This window comes from Monodelphis domestica, chromosome 1 (genome assembly GCF_027887165.1).
Source record: "Monodelphis domestica isolate mMonDom1 chromosome 1, mMonDom1.pri, whole genome shotgun sequence".
NCBI classification, from domain to species: domain Eukaryota; kingdom Metazoa; phylum Chordata; class Mammalia; order Didelphimorphia; family Didelphidae; genus Monodelphis; species Monodelphis domestica.
In genome coordinates this window covers 52,219,562-52,238,536 of record NC_077227.1, presented here as the reverse complement: position 1 = coordinate 52,238,536, position 18,975 = coordinate 52,219,562, and the positions used below count along the sequence as shown (strand labels likewise).

The following is an 18,975-nucleotide window of genomic DNA, read 5'->3' as shown; positions in this document are numbered from 1 at the left end:
ACCCCCCTGCGGAGTGCCAGGATTTCAGAATTTTCAGCTTAGAGGTGACCCTCCATATCATCTAGTTCAAATCTTTCATTTTACAGATAAAGAAACTGAGACCCTGGGGAAAAAAAGTGACCTTCCCAGGGTCACATGGGGAGTAAATAGGAAAGGAGAGATCCTACTCCAGAGCAGGCACTTAGGAAATGTGTGTTGTCCCAGTTGAGAACAATTCTCACCTTGAGGGGCAGGAGGTGTATCCTCAGGGGGTGAACATAACCCCCCCCCCCCCACATATACACACAGTACAAATATCATCTAGGTCAAACTCAAAAATTGGAGAAAAGCTGAGCTTTCATGCCCTTGGCAATGGAAACAGAATGAGAGACAACAGAAAAAAAAAGTTGCTTTTATTAAAAGAAGCAACACTTCCACACACCAAACCAAAATACCATCCCTTGTAACACCAGGGCCTTCCAAAATGCCTCTCCACTCCCCAGGCTGTGAAATATATTGGTGCAACAAGGTCACCTATTTAACAGGTTGCCACTGAATAATTCATGGCGTCGCTCCTTTAAGGGCTCAGCTCCAGTTTCCACAGCCCAGGTGGGCAGCCCTCTTTACAGTGGGCAGCCCTCCCACGTGCCTCGAAGAGTTAGCATATGGTAGATTCAGCAATAGAGCACCGCACCACGCCCAACATTCATATCTCACTTTGGATTAAGGGCTAAACTTCCCTCCCAGGGCAAGGTTAGTGGAGGTAAGACTAGAACTCTGAACAGAGATGGATGAAGAAAGAAAACCTGGAGTGAACCAAACAAGCAAGGGGTTCAGAGCTGTATTGCCCTAAGGAAGTATCAAGGCACATAAAAATAGCCTCTTTATGGTTTATTACTGCTCTCCTTCTCACTCCCATTTTACATGAACTTCCCAAAAGGATAAATACCAAACTCTGAAATAATTTGTGTTCATCAAAGGAAGCGGCGTACAAATGGAAGGGAATACAAAAGGCATTGATCGTTCTCCGGCTCTAGAAAACATCATATTTTCAAACCGTGCTTAGCTGACGCTAATATTAAAATATGGTTAGCGTGTAGTAGAAAGAGGATTAGAGTTAGCATCAAGGGATCTGGCTTCAAATATTGGATCTGCCATTTACTAGTTGTATGATATTGAGCAAATGGCTCCATCTCTCTGGGTCTCAGTTTCCTTATCTGTAAATCAAAAAGGTTGAATAGTTACTTCAGATGACTGATGAGGAACATTCTCTACCTGCTTCTTGGCAGATAGGTGGTGGAATACAGTTGTGGAATGGGGCATCCAGTTTTCAGTATGGACGGTGTATTGATTTGTTTCGTTTCTTTGTCACAGTGGAAGGTTCTCGGGGTGGGTTAGCATAGGGAAGTGAAAACAGGGTAAAAAAGTATAAATAAAACATTTAAAAATAATAAAACAAGGGGGCATCTGGGTGGCTCAGTGGATTGAGAGCCAGGCCTAGGAGGTCCTAGGTTCAAATCTGACCTCAGACACTTCCCAGCTGTGTGACCTTGGGCAAGTCACTTGATCCCCATTGCCTAGCCCTTACCACTCTTCTGCCTTGGAGCCAATACACAGTATTGACTCCAAGATGGAAGGTAAGGGTTTAAAAAAATAATAAAATGAGGGGATTAGACTAAATGGCCTAGTGTCCAAAGCACCTAGAAACTTGTCTGATTCCATATATATAATCCTATGCTACCCTCGTCAGAGGGCAGAGACAAGATCCAAGACTAGCATGCATCTAAAACTTGGTCTTAGAAAACTAATAGTTGGTCATCTGATGGTCAATAACAGCAAACATCGATGCAGGAATCACAAAAATTTAGAGAATAAGAGACCTAAGAGAGTACCTACTCAACTCCTCCTCACTGTAGGTGATAGAAATGGATTTTAAAGAGAACGACTAATGGATTTGCCTGATATCACATAGCTAAGTAGAGCCCAATTTTCTCAATTTCTGGACCACAGTTCTTTGTAACATTACTAAACTATTAGGGCCAGATCAGATCTTGGATGGAAATCCCCACAGGCTGGGCATAGGGACCTGAGGGTAAAGGAAAGGCAATCGTGGCTTCCAACCCATTGAACTGTATCAGACATATTCTACTAGAATAAATACTTCAATATGCCTCAGGTTTAAACACAGATAAGCACTGGAAAGTTACCATGGTAGAGAGAAAATAGTTCTGGTCCAGAAATCTGGTTTCCAGTCCTTGGGTAAGTCTTTGGGACTTAGTTTCCTCATTTGGATAAGACTAAACTCAGGCAGTTTTTGCAAGCAAATACTTCTTAAGCACCTACTATGTGCAACATTCTAGGCTGGGTATTGGGAGTGCAAAGACAAAGATGAAAAAATCCCTTCTCAAGGGAAATATAACACACTCACACATCTATGCATATACATATCTAGAGATATCATATATAGAAATATATCACAGATAGATATCATAAAGTAATAGAGATATTACAAAAACATTAATATAAAATAATACAACATAATTTCTTCTTTTTTAAGCCCTTACCTTCCCCCTTAGAATCAATACTATGTATTGGTTCTATGGCAGAAAAGTAGTAATGACTAAGCAATGGGAGTTAAGTGACTTGCCTAGAAGCACACAACTAGGAAGTGTCTGAAACCAGACTTGAACCCAGGACTTCCCATCTCCAGGCCTGGCTTTCTAACCAATGAGCCATGTAGCTGCTCCAAAGTGATAAGGGCTAGGCAACTGAGGTTAAGTGATTTGATCAGGACCATATAACTAGAAAGTATCCAAGGCCAGAATTGAACCCAGTACCTCTTGCTTCCAGGCTTGTTGCTCTATCCAACGCTATCCAACCTATGCTGCCAACAACAAAATTGTGATAGATAGTACAAAAAAACGAGGGGATGAGAAGGAAAAATCAGGAAAGGCTTCATGTAGGAAGTAGTGGGTGAGCTGGGTGTAGAATGAAGCTAAGGATGTTATATAAACTGCTTTTTTGCTATCATCCAACTCTGATCTATGTTGGAAAAACTGATCATTCAACAATTAAGCCTCTGGAGTAATACGGACTTGATTCCAATATCTCTACTCAAGTCCTCGATTGTCCCACCTTCTTATGGAAGCAACCTTGGATTCTTAGAAGCTGCATCAGCAGAGCTTAAGTTCCAAGAGATTCCACCAGGCTGCAAAGACTTGGGGTATGGCCCCATTGGTTTTCTTTGGAGGATCAGCCTAGGTAAGTCGAGATATGCTCATCATCATCAAGCTGACCACAAGTTAATGATTTTCCTTGGTCACTGCAACTAAGGAAACCATCTATTAAAGCAAGAGTGGGTTGTTACCCTGGTCTATGGAGGGAATGCTCCTCATTGATCCCAGACCTTCTGAAGCAGTATTGAGTAAAGTATATTCAAGAGTAGTCACAGACGAGGCCACAAAAGCCATTCTACAGTATTCCTTCTAAGGCATATGCCCTCTAAATCACAGAAATAGGGCTACCAAGCCCTCTATTATAAGGAAAAATCACAAATCCCAGAGCTACTTCTTCAAAATGCTTTGAGATCCTCTGGAATCATTGATGTGACTGGTGAGTTTCCCCATTGTTCTCCAATCAAAAACAATTCCAATAATACACTAGCCTACACACACACACAGACTTTCAGATGTTCATTTAGATTAAGACATGAACTTCCTACTTGGCACAAGGTCACTGGGGGCATAGAGAATGGGAATGGATAAAAAGGGAAAACCTACATTCATTCATATTAGCAACCGACAGGCAAACAATTAAGACTCACCATGTTCCAGGAATGGTGACAGAGGCTCCAGGGATATAAAAGACAAAAATGAAAGTTGCTGATATCAAGGAGTTTAAATTCTATCAGAACGGGACCTCAGAGGTCCCATTCCCTGTTCTCAATTGAGGACAATCTGTTATAATATACAATCTTTCTGACTGTCATTGAACTCAGTGGAGTATATGCCCAGTAGTGTAGTCAAATTACTGGGTCAAAGGGTAGGAACAGTTTATTGATCTGACTCATTAATGGCCCTAGTTCCCCTTTTCTATAAAACTATCACCTTCTAGAACTAAGAAACTTTTTTTTAAACCCTCAAAACTGCTGAAACGTCCTTCTCTTCTGAAGCTATCCCATTCATCATTAAAAAATAAAACCCCAAAGTATAACAGAAGATGTAGAGTTAAATCTAATCTTTATCCTTTCTCAGGGAATGAGCACAGAAGAGGTAGGGAGCATAGCCACAGGAGAAAGATTTTGTTATGTGTGTGTGTGGGGAGTGTCTGTGCCTGTGTGGCATGTGGTCAGTGTATGTGCGTGTGTGTGTGTGTGCGAGAGAGAGAGAGAGAGAGAGAGAGAGAGAGAGAGAGAGAGAGAGAGAGAGAGAGAGAGAGAGAGAGAGAGAGAGAGAGAGAGAGAGAGAGAGAGAGAGAGAGAGAGAGAGAGAGAGAGAGAGAGAGAGAGAGAGAGAGAAAGAGGGGGGAGAAAAAAGGTTAAGTGCTTTTACAAATATCTCACTTGATCCTCACAACACTGAGAAGTATGTTCTCTTATTGTCCCATTTTACAGTTTAGAAAACTGAGGCAAATGTAGGTTAAGGTACTTGTTCAACATCCTACAGTTCATTGGTATCTGAGTCTGAATTTGAACTCAGATCTTCCTGACTCCAGGCTCAGTGTTCTATCCACTGCTTCATATAGCTGCCTCTGTTCTGAGAACCAAATGGAATTTTTAAGAAGAACCAAATAGACTACCACAAAAAGTGATTTGAAAATTATGAAGCCCTATACAAATAGTATATATTGTTATTGAAACTACTATTATTTCATTCTTCCCATATATTTTATAAGGTTCAGATTAAATGGTCCTGGGTTAAGTAGCTGTCCTGCTATTATTCTTTTTTTTTAATCATTACCTTCTGTCTTAGAATTGATCCTAAGTTTTGATTCCAAGGCAGAAGAGCAGGAAGGACTCAGCAATGAGGGATAAGGGACTTGCCCAGGGTCACAAAGCTAAGATATGTCTGAGGCCAGATTTGAATCCAGGGTCTCCATACTCCAGGCTTGGCTCTCTGTTCATTGAGACACCTAGCTGCCCCTTGCTATTATTCTTACTGTTCTATGAACTGCTAACCATGTGGAGATGGATATAAAACCATTGCTTTTGGGAGTTAAAAGTGTTAGGATGTAAGCTTATCCTTTGTAGGCTCACTGAAAGTATCTACATCCCCACATCCTTTGGACCAATCTAGTGGCAGACAGTCAAGAGATGCTATAGACTTCCAGTTTCCATGTGATTTATCCCATTCCCCTCAGGGATGAGTTTTTCATGACTGGCAGCTTAAAGAGCTGAATATTTGGTATGGTCATGTCTCTTAAAAAATGTTGTTCTTGGGGGCAGCTGGGTTGCTCAGTGGGTTGAGAGTCAGACCAGAGATGGGAGGTCCTGGGTTTAAATCTGACCTCAGACACTTCTTAGCTGTGTGACCCTGGGCAAGTCACTTAACCCCCATTGCCTAGTCCTTACCACTCTTCTGCCTTAGAACCAATACCCATTAGGTAAGGTTTTTAAAAAAATGTTGTTCTTGATCCAACCATTCTAGAGGGCAATTTGGAACCATACCCAAAGCGCTATAAAACTGGGCATACTCTTTGATCCAGTAATACCACTACAGAGTCTATATCACAAAGAGATAGTAAAAAGGAGAAAGGACCTAAATGCTCTTTCGTGGTGGTAAAGAATTGTAAATTGAGGTGATGGCCATCCATTGGGGAATGGCTGAACAAACTGTGGAATATGATAGTGATGGGATACTATTGTGCTATAAGAGATGATGAACAGCATGATTTCAGAAAAAGCTGGAAAGATCTGCAGGAACTGATGCAGAGTGAAATAAGCAGGACTGGGCGAACATTATATACAATACCAACAATATTACATCATGATCATCTGCGGATGCTTGGCTACTCTCAGCAATGTGCTGCTCTGGGACAATCCTGAAATATATATGACAGGATGTGCTATCCACCTCCAGAGAAAGAGTCATCCATTAGAGTCGTCTTTCACATCAGCATATTTACACTTTATTTGGGGGGTTGGTTATGTATGTGTATACTCTTACAAGTGACCAATATGGAAGGGTGTTTAGCATGCTAATGAAAATAAAAATTTTTTAAACGTTGTTCTCACACTTTTGTGGACCAATACTATATTTGAGTGATTGTAAGAGTCAGATCAGTTTCCAACACAGTTTATTGGTTGTTGCTTCAAGATATGGGGATTTGTGGCCTTTCGGTCCATTATTTATCATTATAATATCCCTGGGACTGAAAAAGAGAAGGTGAAGAGTTCAAATCTGATAAGAAAGTCCAGCCTGACTTCATCTTGTCACCATCATCTTCCCTGGTCCTGTTATTATTTGTGGAGGAAGAGATGGCACCAAGTCTAATGAGGGATTTCATCTGCCCCCGATTCCCCTTTGCTCTTACTCCCTCAACCTCAGTGGCTCCCAAATTACAGCTTCCTTGTTTTGGAACCAATGTCATCCTGGTGGTGAGTAAGCCTTTACTCTAAATGGTCACCTGATTTCCAGACTATTCGAGTTTAAAGGAACGTTGGGAACTTCTTGTCCAGATCCATTATTCTCTGAATGTGGAAACGGAAATACAGAAAAAGTGTCTGGGACAAGTTTATACATCAATGTGGTAGTAGAAGAAAGATTGGACCCAATGTGACTCCCCAACCAGGGCTTTTTCCATTCTATCCAAATGGGGAATGACCTTTTTAAGGAGGTGATACTCACAATACTGTACAATGATCAACTGTGAGAGAGTTAGCTATTCTCAGCAATACAGTGATCCAAGACAGTCAGAAAGATTTATGATGAAAAGTGCCATCCACCTCCAGAAAAAAGAACTTTGGATGGAGTCTAAAGGCAGATCAAAGCATGCTATGCTTCACTTTATTTAATTTGTGTTTTTATTTCTGGGTTTGGGTTTTATATGAGTATTCTCTCACAACATAACCAATATGTAAATATGTTTTGCATGATCATACATGTACAACCTAGATTAAATTGATTACCATCTCAGGGTAGGGGGAAAGGAAATAATTTGGATCTCATAATTTCAGAAAACATGTTAAAAATTGTACTTGCATGTAATTGGAAAAAATAAAATATTGTGTTATTTTTTTTTAATCAGAGGCAATGCTCAGGGCCTTTAGGTACAGAGGTGTGTGTTGCCTTATCTGAGATACTTATCCTGCCCATAACCAGTTGTGTGACTAGGAGCAATGCAGTTCAGTTATCTGGTCTTCCATTTCTTCACTGTTAAGACTAACTTAGATAATCTCTAAAGGCCCTTCCAATTCGCACATTCTTTGATCCTGTGACTCTATGATTATATTTTTCTGGGTCTGACCACTGGCTTTGGGAATGACTAGTTGGTTTACTCTTCCCAAGTCATTGTTTGGCATCCCCTCTCACTCCTCCAAGGATGCAGGATAATTGCTACAGCCAACCTTTCAATAGAAGGATAGATTTCATCCCTACAGCATTCTACAGAATTGGAAGCATTTTAATACTCACAAGAGGCTCACAAATTGTTAAAAATATGAACCCTGAACCTGGACCTGACACTGAATGCTCAGCCCAATACGCTATGGCTTCTTGGGCTGAGGGAAAGAAGATTTTTTATATTCTCTCCTTTGACAATAAATTATATTGGTTTTCCTAGTAAAAAGCATCAGAGAGTTCTAAGGAATCTCATTGGTTATCTGGTCAAATTCATACCTGGAATGGAATCCCCATTATAATATCACCAACAAAGGATCATCTAATCTCACTTTACTATCTCCGGTAAATTAAAATGGATTACTTCCAAAGACAACCCAATGCACTTCAAAACAGCTTTAATTTCTAGGAAGTTTCCTCTTTTTTACTGTTGTTCAGTCATGTCTGACTCTTCAGGACCCCATTTAGGGCTTTTCAGGCAATGATACTGAAGGGGTCTGCCATTTTCTTCTCCAAATCATTCTATAGATGAGAAAACTGAGGCAAACAGGATTAGGTGACTTAGGGTTAGCAGTTTAGTAAATGCCTGAGATCAGATCTGAATTTAGGGCCAGGGCTCTGTCCATTGTACCACCTACCTACCCCTAAATTTCCCCTTAGATCAAACGAAGACCTGCCTCTCTGTGATGCCTATTTATTGCTTCTAGTTTCTGCTTCTGGGGCCCAGTCTGACAATTCTAATACATTGTCAATTGGATAGCTTTTCAAATACTTGAAGATGGTTATTATGTCACCTCAAAATCTACTCTTCTTTGGGCTAAATGACCCCATTTATTCCAAGTGTTCCCCATAGAGCATGGTCTGAAACCTCTCATTACTCTAGAAGACATGCTTGGGAAAGTGTTGGCCTTTGCCTGTATTGAGGCTTTCCCAATATTTCAGAACTTGATCCCTAACAGTGAAAACTATTTCTCTCCAAAGGATTTTTGTTGGAATTCATAAACTGCTTATCTCCGACTTAAAGCAAACAAAACAGAGTGCCCAGAATCGAAGCATACCGTGCCACTAAAAGTCTTTAGAGATAAACGAGAGGTAAGCATGAGGCAAAAGAAAAAACGATGGCCTTAGAGTTATGTGTCAGGAATAAGAATCACCAAGCATTTACAGAAGAATATGGCTAAAGTCTAAACTGACCATTTAGCTAGCCAGTCTTGATATTTAACCAAAACAACCAATGGAGATCTGAGCATAGAACCACAAAATGTTGGACCTCCAGAACTGGATTCTCCAGGTCTCCTTCCTTTATCACAAATGAGGAAACCACAAATGAGGGTCCAGAGAATTGAAGTGGCTAAGCAATGACTAGTAAAGTGGCAGATCTAAGGTTTAGAACTTTGAATTTGATTGAGTCAAGAAGGAAATTAATAAGATGATAAAAGTTCCATTCCAAATACTAATCGGATCCTATTAATGACAATTAAATAAAGCCAATATCCCCCGTGACTTAGTCTGGAACTGTTGGCTTATAATTGGAAAATGTAACCTCTGAAAAGAACCTTAGAGACCAATGGTAACAGCTTAAGATAAAGCTTTAGCCAAACTGCATATGTAGGATAAGTGGATCCTGAGACGTTCCCTTAAAATTCTGTGATTTTCCCTCAAATTTACTCCATGAGTTGGACTTCTAGGGGCAAATGCCCAAGTGAAAGAGTATTTAGTCTAGCACAGTCCTATCTATCTACCCCTATTAAACTACAAATTCCTAGAGGGCAAGAATGGAATCTTTTTTTTTAACTGTATCTTCCTGACGGATTACAGTTCTGGGAAGAGTATAACAATGCACTGTCCTTTGGCTCCCTAAGAATTCCTGTGATTCTGAGTTGCAGAGAGCCTATACCTATGCTCCCTTCACTGGCCACAAGGTCTGCTGCCTCATACTCATCCATGGCACCCAGGCCTCTCTCAGATGCCTGTTCCTTACATTGTGCCCTCTGGAACTCATTCATTGGTTAAACATCCTTCAGATAAAACTACTGCCCTTTCCTCAGGGCAGTTAGGTGGTGAAGTAGATAGAGTGCTAGGTTTAGAGTCAGGAAGACTTCCTCTCCCTGAGTTCAAATTTTATCTCAGATTATTTTCAACTTTAAATTTTACTAGTTGTGTGACCCTGGGCAAGTCACCTAACTCTGTTTGCCTCGGTATCCTAATCTATAAAAGTGGCTGGAGAAGAAAATGGCAAACCACTCCACTATATCTATCAAGAAAACCCCAAGTGGGTGGGGAGGAGGGGGGGGAGGTGGCAGCTGGGTGACTCAGTGGATTGAGAGCCTGGCCTAGAGATGGGAGGTCCTAGGATCAAATCTGGCCTCAGACACTTCCCAGCTGTGTGACCCTGGGCAAGTCACTTGACCCCCATTGCCTAGCCCTTACCATTCTTCTGCCTTGGAGCCAATACACAATATTGACTCCAAGATGGAAGGTGAGGGTTTTAAAATAAATAAATAAATAAAATTAAAAAAAAAACAAATGGGGTCACAAAGAGTTAGATACAACAAAAAGGACAAAACAACCCTTCCCTTAAAAATTATTTTGCTTGTACATGTTGTTTCTCCACCACCTCACTCACTCCCAATAGAATGCAAGCTCACTGAGAGCAGGGGTGGTTTAAATTTTGGTTTTGATATTTTAAAAATTAAAATTTTTAATTAATTTTGGTTTTGCATTCCCAGCACCTAGCACTGGGTCTGGCCAATAGTAAGCACTCAATTAATGCTTATGGAATTGCATTGCCTGACACAATGAGTGCACCTCACATAGGAGGCCTTTAATAAATGCTGAATTAATGTCAGTCTGCAGAAACTATATCATTTGCAAATGATCCTGCCCACCCATCATATGGGGGATAGGTCCTGCCCAGGTGCAGAGAGGTGTTTGATTCTGGGTTTAAAAGATTTCAGCATTTGACTTTTAAGCACTTTGAGTCTGAAAATAAAGACAATCAAGGTATTGGGGGTTTTAATCTTCATTTAATTAATAGTACATTTAAAATATTGAAATTAATTTTAAAGCCGTAGAGTTTAAAATGCAGTGAAACAGTTGGATTTTTAGCTCATTGTTTTTCAAATCAATAAAATAATTTTTTTTAATTCTTTGTTTTTAAGCTCTTGAGCAATTCTCTGTACTTGGACAGCTCTCAATTGCCATTTTGCAAAAAGGCTGCTTTCCACATAGAGATCTCAACACAGCTTCCTTCATTGCTTCTTCCTTTTCTCCCTATCCTCTTCTTAAAGGGACCCTATCAAATATTCTTGGCAATGCTTGGACTATCCCAATTTGCAGGAAAACCCCAACTATTTTAGTGCCTTTTGACTTCTCTGGTTAAGCCACATTATCTTCACCATCAAGAGAATTCTTTTTTCAATCTAGCCTAAATCCCTACCATTCTGTTTCCTAATCCAATCTTCTCACTCCATCCTCAGTAGACTCAAGAGGACACGGAGGTCACAATCTTCCTAGAAGCTTATGGACAACAATGCTATAGTACTCCTTGGCTCACCCATATCTGTGGGCTAGGAGATGGTGAGAGAGAAAATGATGGAAGGTCTGCATCATGCTCAAAGCTCTCTGTGAACCCTAGTTCTTTGTCAGCACCCTCAACTGGGCCATTACAGATTCCCTGGGGGAATATTCAGCTATTTGAAGGAAGTGATGGAACATGCCACTCGGGTGGCATGATGGACTCCAAGATGCCAACATCTCCTTTTGCAAAAGAGCTGTGGCCCTCATGAGACGTTATTAATGGACCATTCCACCAGGAGGGGAGGAACTGGGTAAAGACTGATGACAGCAAAGGGTACATTTGAAATTTCTTCCCCTTATGGAAAGCGACAGGAGCTCCACAGAGCTTGCCTCCTTCCAGTGGCACAAAGAGTATTCCATTTTCAGGCTGGAGGCCCAAATCTACCCCCTCCCACCTTCTCTCACTAAGCCCCCCTTGCAGTTCAGGTGGCATCATTTTACCTCTGCTCCATAGGGACCCACAAGAACTAATGGGCATCTGCTTATAGCTCCGTAGCAGCGCAGAGAGACCAGCTTTGAATTATCTAGGCATAGGCACAGTAAAAATACACAATGGGGGGTGGGGATGGGGAAAATAACTGGGCTTTGGTTTTACCAACCCCAATTCCAGAGCAGGGCAGGGGAGCTGAATTCAGCCTTGGCAAAATCATAAGAGGAAAGGTTTACATTTCCCCCCTCTCCTTTTGGGCAGCCCATCCCCACCCTTAAAATCATATCCAGTGGTGGAATAATAATTTATTCACACCAAGAATTAGAGACTTAATTTATTACTCTATCTAGAAGAATCAACATTTTTTTGAAAGATTTGTTTTTTAAGTGGTGGTAAGCCAAAGGAATGGGTTTCTAATGATAAAATTTCAAATACTTTGGTATCCAAGTAGGGGTATGGGTAACAAAGCCTTCCAAATCACACCAAATAGGCAAAGCATACTGGATATGCTCAGTTTGGGAAATCAAAATGGATCCTTGGGTTCTGGGTAGGAGATTCCCCTATGATCAGTCTAGAATGGTCTGTTGATCACCTTGCCCCTCCTTTCCCCTTTTTGCCCCTCTGTTCTCTCCTGCTGACTAAGTCAATGTGTAGATTTCATCCTGTTCTCAAATGGCCATCTCCAGTTCAGCAATGTGTGTCTGCTAAACAGGAAAGTGGTCGGCCATCCCATCCCCTACCATGACCCCTAAACCAAGATAGCGAATACCAAGAGTTCTTCTTTATATCTTTCTCTCAGATGCCCTGGAAGAAAGGGGACCACCCAGCCAGTTTCAACCCTGCTCATAGTCCCTTCTTCCTCAACACTTCCTCCAGATGGTCCTTGGGAATGAATCCCAACTGGCCCTATCATGGTGGCTTCACAATGAACATCGTTAGCCAGCCCTTCTCCCGAGATTTCCTCAATGCCCGACACCCCCCCCCCCATAAAAACCCTACCCAGGAATGAACCTAGCAACGTCAATATTGGTAATCTGCTTTAAAATCAAAGCGAAGGTGTGTGAAGGGTATGGTGGATCTAGAAAGGAGAGTAAATCTAGTGACTGATCTGAGGAGGAAAAAACAGATTCCCATTAAAGAAGGGTCTTTCCCAAATTATGGTAATGGGATTGGGAACGCCTAATCTCCAAGGAAGGCAATTTCTTCTCTTAGGGAAGGGGAATGAACACCAGTAATGTCGTTCTTTAGGTAAAGGTTCAAAGTGGGGGAGGGTGGAGTCCGAGTCTGTAGGTGACTGGTGTGACCAAAGAAGCTGGCAGCAGACAACAAGGGCACTGGGGCTTGCTCTCTATTTGCAAACCAGCAGGTCCATGTGCCCACTTATTAAAAATTTTAAAATACGAACTTATGGTCCAGATGGGTATCTCCTGCTGCTGCCGCCTCCAGGAAGTGACCAGGGAGGCAAGGAGGCAGTTTAGCACTGACCTCCTGACTCCCTGGGGACCACTTAGGCTAGCCCAAGGCACTTTGCCTGGGGATGCCCGCTGTGCCAGGTAGACTCCCAGGCGTCAAAAGGACTAGCTCCCCTGGCCAGAGGTACCTGTCCCCACCCCCACCCCAGTGTCGCCTAAGAAGAGATAGAGAGGGTACGGATCGAACCCAGCTTTGCCTTTGGCAGCTTTGGCTCCTGAGAGTCCCTCGATCTCCTCAGGTGCCAGCCACCACTATCCCCACCCCGCTCTGCCACTCCACTGTGCCTGAGCTCTCGAGTTCGGAAAGAGAGAGAAAGGAGGGATGGAAGCTGGCTGGCAGTTGGGAGGGCAGGAGGGTGGCTGCTCACTCTCTGCCCTGAGCACACGCCAACGGACCTTCGGTGGTTCGCCTGGTCTGTTCCCCCCAGCGGGGGCTAGCCAAGTGCTGCCTCTTGGTTCACCGTCCCAGGGCTGAGAACCCGGTGGGGAGGAAGAGGCGGCGGCAAGAAGTTTTTCCCCTTCCCGGGGAAGAGGAGAGGGGAGAAGAGTTCCCAGGGCAACAGCGGCCCCGCAGCCAAGTTGCCCGAGTCCGCTCGCCCGCCAACATCCTGGCCTGCCCGCTGGCCAGGCCTCCCCAGGGAGCGCTCGCGTCGCCCGGCCGAGCCCGAGGGAAGAAAGCCGTAGGAGCCCGGCCAGGCCCAGGAAGGGGACAAGCGGGGGGGTGAGACGGGGACCTGCGGGAGGCCGGGTGGGGGTGGGGTGGGGGCGCAGAAGGGCAGGAGGGAAGCGGCACGAGCTCTGGGAACCAGCAGCCAGCAGGAAGGCAAGAGGCGCACACGACCCCAGGGAAGAACAACGAGCGCCGGGAACAAGTGGTTGGTTCCCGGATTCGGGCCGGGGACTGCGGCTGCAACTTTAAAGGCTGTTCGGCGGAGAGGGGCAGCGGAAGAGCTCGGAGCGGGGAGGCTGGGAGAGGGCGTGGGGCAGGGAGCAGAGCAACCAAGTTGCCTTCACTGTACCGTCTATCAGCCTGGCCGGAACGCCGCGCCTCAGGGGTCTCTGCTGCTCTTCTCCTTCACCTCCGCCGTCACCCCAGTGGCCCCAGGCTGGAAAGCCTCGCTCTACCCGCTTCGCAGCTTCCCGGGGTAGGGAATGAGCATCCGCTGGGTGCACTGAGAGAAGAAGAGGACTCCTAGCCCGCAACTTCAGGAGCGGGGCGCACACAAGCAGGGCGGGACCCAGGAGTCCTCGGGCTCCAAATGGAGGTCCTGGCGCTCGGGGTACCCGCTGGACATCTCCCCGGACCGGCAGTCCTCTGCCCCCTGGGAGGAGTCAGTGTGGCACGGCCCCACCCCCGGCTCAGGGCCCCTCTGCCGTCCGACTAATCCCGAGGTAAATCATCGCCGGCCTGCGAGCACCGCTCCTCGCCGAGCCGCGGCAGGCACAAGTCCACGAGCAACTTTCCCTCGCTTCCTCCGCCCCTCTCTCCCCCCAGACCCCGCCTCCTTGACGCTACCCTCACCTTCCCTCTACACACACACCCCACCCCCGCCTCCGCCCCCTCCTCCTCCTCCTCCTCCTCTTCAAGCAGAGCGGGTACCCCAAGGGAGCGGCTACAGCCTGGGCTCCCGTGGGCGCAGCGCCTGGCCCAAGATCCCCGTTCTGGTCCCCAGGTGGGGCAGCTTGCCCAATGAGTAAGGCCGGTGCTTCACCCCCCGCCCAGGTTGCAGAGGGGGGCGCGGCTGAGAAGCCCAGGGCTAGGCGGTGGCTCCGGTCTCTCAGGGCATGAATATTTCAGTGCGAGTTAAACTGCCCTCGGCTGATGTCACGGTACTTGCGGCTTTGAGAACTCTACGTGTCGGGCCCCCCAAAGAAGGAAGGGGAAAGAAAGAAAAACTGGCCAGGTATCATAAACCCGGGCTGGGGGCTCCCGAAGACTCCCTCCCGCGACCGAGGGGCCACGGGGCAAAGGGAATGCAATGGCAAAGCCTAGCGGTCCCTCCCCACCCCCACCCCCTCCAGTGTCGCCTCCAGCCTGAATCTACAAGGGAGCCCTACCTAAGGAAAACAGGGCTGTGGAGCTGAGGCTAGGTGTGCTCTCTCTATCTGTTGTCTTTAAGCGCCCCCTCTCTGCTCTGGGAGTCTGCGAGATACCAAGAGAGAAAGACGCTGGCAGGCGGGCTGGCAGGCAGGCGGGCACACCCTACTGAGCTCTCTAACCCCTCTCGCTCTGGTAATAAGGCCAATTCACTCTTCTCCCTCACCCTTCTCCATTCTATAAGCTCCACCCGCCCCTAGCTGAAATGCTCTAACCATATTTTTATCACCGGGTCTTTTAGGGGAAACAACAACAAAGACCTCAGATCATCATAAGGCAAGGAATCACAGTCTTAGCGTTGGAAAGGAGCTTAGAGGCTCAAGATCGCATACTGTAGCACACACTTAAAAAATGTTGTATTACAAGATCTTAGGCAAGTATTTATTAAACTCCTACTATATGCCAGGGCCTGGGAACACAAAGAAAGGCGAAAGACAGTCCCTGCTCTCTAGGAGTTCACAATCTAATGGTGGGAATCAGACTTGGTCTTTACCTTAGAAATCTTTGATTCTAGCCCATCCCTCAACTCCAGAATTATGATCAATGGAAATGTTGGACTAAAACAGTGACCAGGGATAAAGGTGGTCATTCAGCTTGGTTCATGGGTGAAAGAATGGAGACTTGCATGGACAAAAATTCCTGAAACATCTTGCATAAGTGGCCATTCAGCTTCTGGTTAATAATAATGACAAGTGTCGATTACATAGTATTTTCAAGTTTCCCATTGACTTTCCATATATTACTTAATTTTGCTTCTAACAATGCTGTGTCGGGGAGCTGGTAAGTATCAATTTGTTGTTTAACCATTTCCAACTCCTTGTGACCTCATTTGGGTTGGCTGGTTTTGACAAAGCTACCAGAGCAGTTTGCTCTTTCCTTCTCCAACTGCTTTAACAGATCAGGAAATTGAGACCAACAAGGTTAAGTGACTTGCCTACAGTCATACAGCTAGTAAGTGTCCGAAGCCATATTTGACCTCAGGTCCTCCTCAATTCAAGCCTGGCACTCTATCCACTATGCCACCTAGCTGTCTACATTAATAATCCCATTTTAAAGATCCACATTAATAGTCCCATTTTAAAGATGGGGAAGCAGACACTCAAGTTTTTACTTGCCCCACAGCTAGTAAGATGATAAATCAGAATTCCCATCCAACTAATCTTTATTAAAGTATTGTATAGGGGGCAGAGCCAAGATGGCAGCTTAGTAGCAAGGAAGCCAACTAATCCTGATTTCAAGTCCTAAATTCATTCCCTGTGCCACCTTGCTTCTGTTTTTGAAAGCTCTAGTGACAGAGAGCTTATTTTCTATTTTTAACATGTGTCCCAATAATGCCTTTTCCTTTTGCTACCTAGTCATTTCAGGAAGGAAAAAAAAAAAACAATATTCCTTCCCCCACCCCCACCCCATGTATCCAAGAAGGGGGAAAAAAAACCCATAAATACCCAATAGTGACTTCACTTAACCATGTATATTGCATTCTCTCTCCACACCCCTCTGCTGTTTCATTATCTCTTCTCTGAAATCACTGTTTTTGTTTTTGTTTCATTTTGGATTCCTTTTAGTGATCTTTTCATTTACATTGTTGATGTGATTATATGTATTGTTCTTTAAATCTGTATCAGTTCATAAAATCGGCCCTTGTTTCTCTTAATTCTTTATTCTCACTGAATAATATTACGCATTTAGATCCAAAGAACCTGAAACTTCCCCCACACAAACCCCACCATCCTTCAGTTGTTGGGTACTCATTTTGTTACCTGTTTTTTTTTTTCCTGCTACTGCAAAAAGAAGTCCACCTAATTAACTAATTTAGAATATTTTCCCATGGTTACATGATTCATGTTCTTTCCCTCCCCTCCTTCCTCCCCCTTCCTGGAACTGATGAGCAATTCCTCTGGGTTTTACATGTATCATTCAAAACATGTTCAAAACCTATTTCCATATTAATATTTGTAATAGAGTGATCATTCAAAGTCAACATCCCCAATCATATTCCCATCAAACCATGTGATCAATCATATATTTTTCTTCTTCATTTCTGCTCCCACAGTTCTTCCTCTGGATGTGGATAGCATCTTTCTCATAAGTCCTTCAGAATTGTCCTAGGTCATTGCATTGCTGCTAGTAGAGAAGTCCATTATGTTCAATCGTGCCACAGTGTATCAGTCTCTATGTACAACGTTGGAGCCCACTTTATTGAAAGAGTATTCCAATTATTAGTCATCTTTAGTTATTAGACAAGGGCATCTGGGTGGCACAATAGATAGAGTGTCTGACCTGGAGTTCAGATCTGGCCTGTGTGACTCTGGGCAAGTCATTTAAGCCTATTTGCCTCAGTTTCTTCATTTGTAAAATGAACTGGAGAAGGAAATAGAAATGGAAAACTACTCTAGTATCTTCACCCAGAAAACCCCAAATGAGGTAATGAAGATAACTGAAAATGACTCAACAAGAACCAATTGTTTTCCTTGTGTAGAACATCAAACTGCCTGTTTGTAGGTGTCTCCTACCCACTGGTGTTAGGTCTGGCTACTGCAACCCTTCAGAATAATAATGGTGCTCTTCACCACAGTCCTTCAAGTATCAAAGGACAGACTTTACATACTCTCTAAGTCTTTTGTTTTCCAAACAATATGGGTCATATTGTTTTCTCTCCATTGGCTACTATTTGGGAAATATCATGGTTAATAGTAGAGAAAGTCATAGACTAAGTAGTTGGGGAAAAAAAATCAGATCACCACCACTGTGATTACATTACACCATCTGTGTAACCTTGGACAAGTCCCTTCATTTCTATGAGCCTCAACTTCTATATCAGTAAAATGAATGGATTAGATTGTTTGATCTCTCAGGTCCCTTTCAGCCTGATACTTCTGGTTTTTCAAAGTTTTATTAACTGTTGCACTCATATTTGAATATCTTATTTCAGATGTGGTCTACTAGGGCAAAGTACAAAGTCGAAATCTCTCTCCCTAAATCTGGACATTAGAGTATTAGCAAAGTCTTCTTAAGACATGATATCACTGATATGGGTACTCTCTTGGACAATCAACCAATCCATCAACAAATATCTATTAAGGGGGGCAGGTAGGTAGTTCAGTAGTCAGTTGGTCCTGGGTTCAAATATGACCTCGGACAACTCCTAACTCTGTGATCCTGATGTGATCCTGAGCAAGTCACTTAACTCCCAGTGCCTAGCCCTTACTGCTCTTCTGCCTTAGAACCAATACACAGTATTGATTCTAAGACAGAGGGCAATTTAATTTAATTTTTTAACCTTTATTAAGCCTGTGCCAGGTTTCTGGGGATACAAATACTCAACTAAAACAATAATTTCCCTCAAGGAGTTTGCATTCTACTAGGGTGATGCAACATGTATCAGAAAACAGTTGTCAAGAGAGACAATCTAGGCATTTATAGAAATTAGTCAGTCAGTCAACAAACATTTGGTTGTAGTCTCTCGGTAACTGAGGATGACGATTGTCTTTGTGCGCTTTCATCTGTAATGTAGATGAGTGTGCACAAAAACACTTGTGCGTGAAGGAGATTTAAGTGGAAAAGTCGATGCACAGAGACAGTCCCACTCTCTCAGCATTGGAAGCCTGGGTCCAGTGGCACCAAAAGTCATTACACCTGGAGACTTCGTCTTTTGTGCTCCAACACACCCTAAGCACTCCACAGTGCTTTGCTGAGTCGCCCTCTCAGCCGTTGAACCTTCTTATTGGTTTCTTCCATCTGTTCGGCCGAAGCAGTCTTCACATGCTGGGTGAGCAAAAGCCTTGGTTCACCAGGGGTCGATGACCTGATGGCTACCCTCACAAGGTTTAGCCGGCCTAACAACAACAAACATTTATGGTT

The 18,975-nt window shown here is 43.9% G+C and overlaps 1 protein-coding gene across 2 annotated transcripts in view; it reads right to left on the bottom strand.

Moving 5' to 3' along the window:
• The window catches only part of CDH23 (cadherin related 23), a 655,553-nt gene extending 641,037 nt beyond the window's left edge, over positions 1–14,516 (bottom strand). The window contains exon 1 of one of the 2 annotated variants that reach the window (XM_056799300.1): positions 14,036–14,516. The gene's annotated coding sequence lies outside the window, so the exon portion shown is untranslated. The remainder of the gene's footprint in view (positions 1–14,035) is intronic. The other variant, XM_056799301.1, reaches the window with a different exon arrangement.
• Between the last annotated feature and the right edge of the window lie 4,459 nt (positions 14,517–18,975).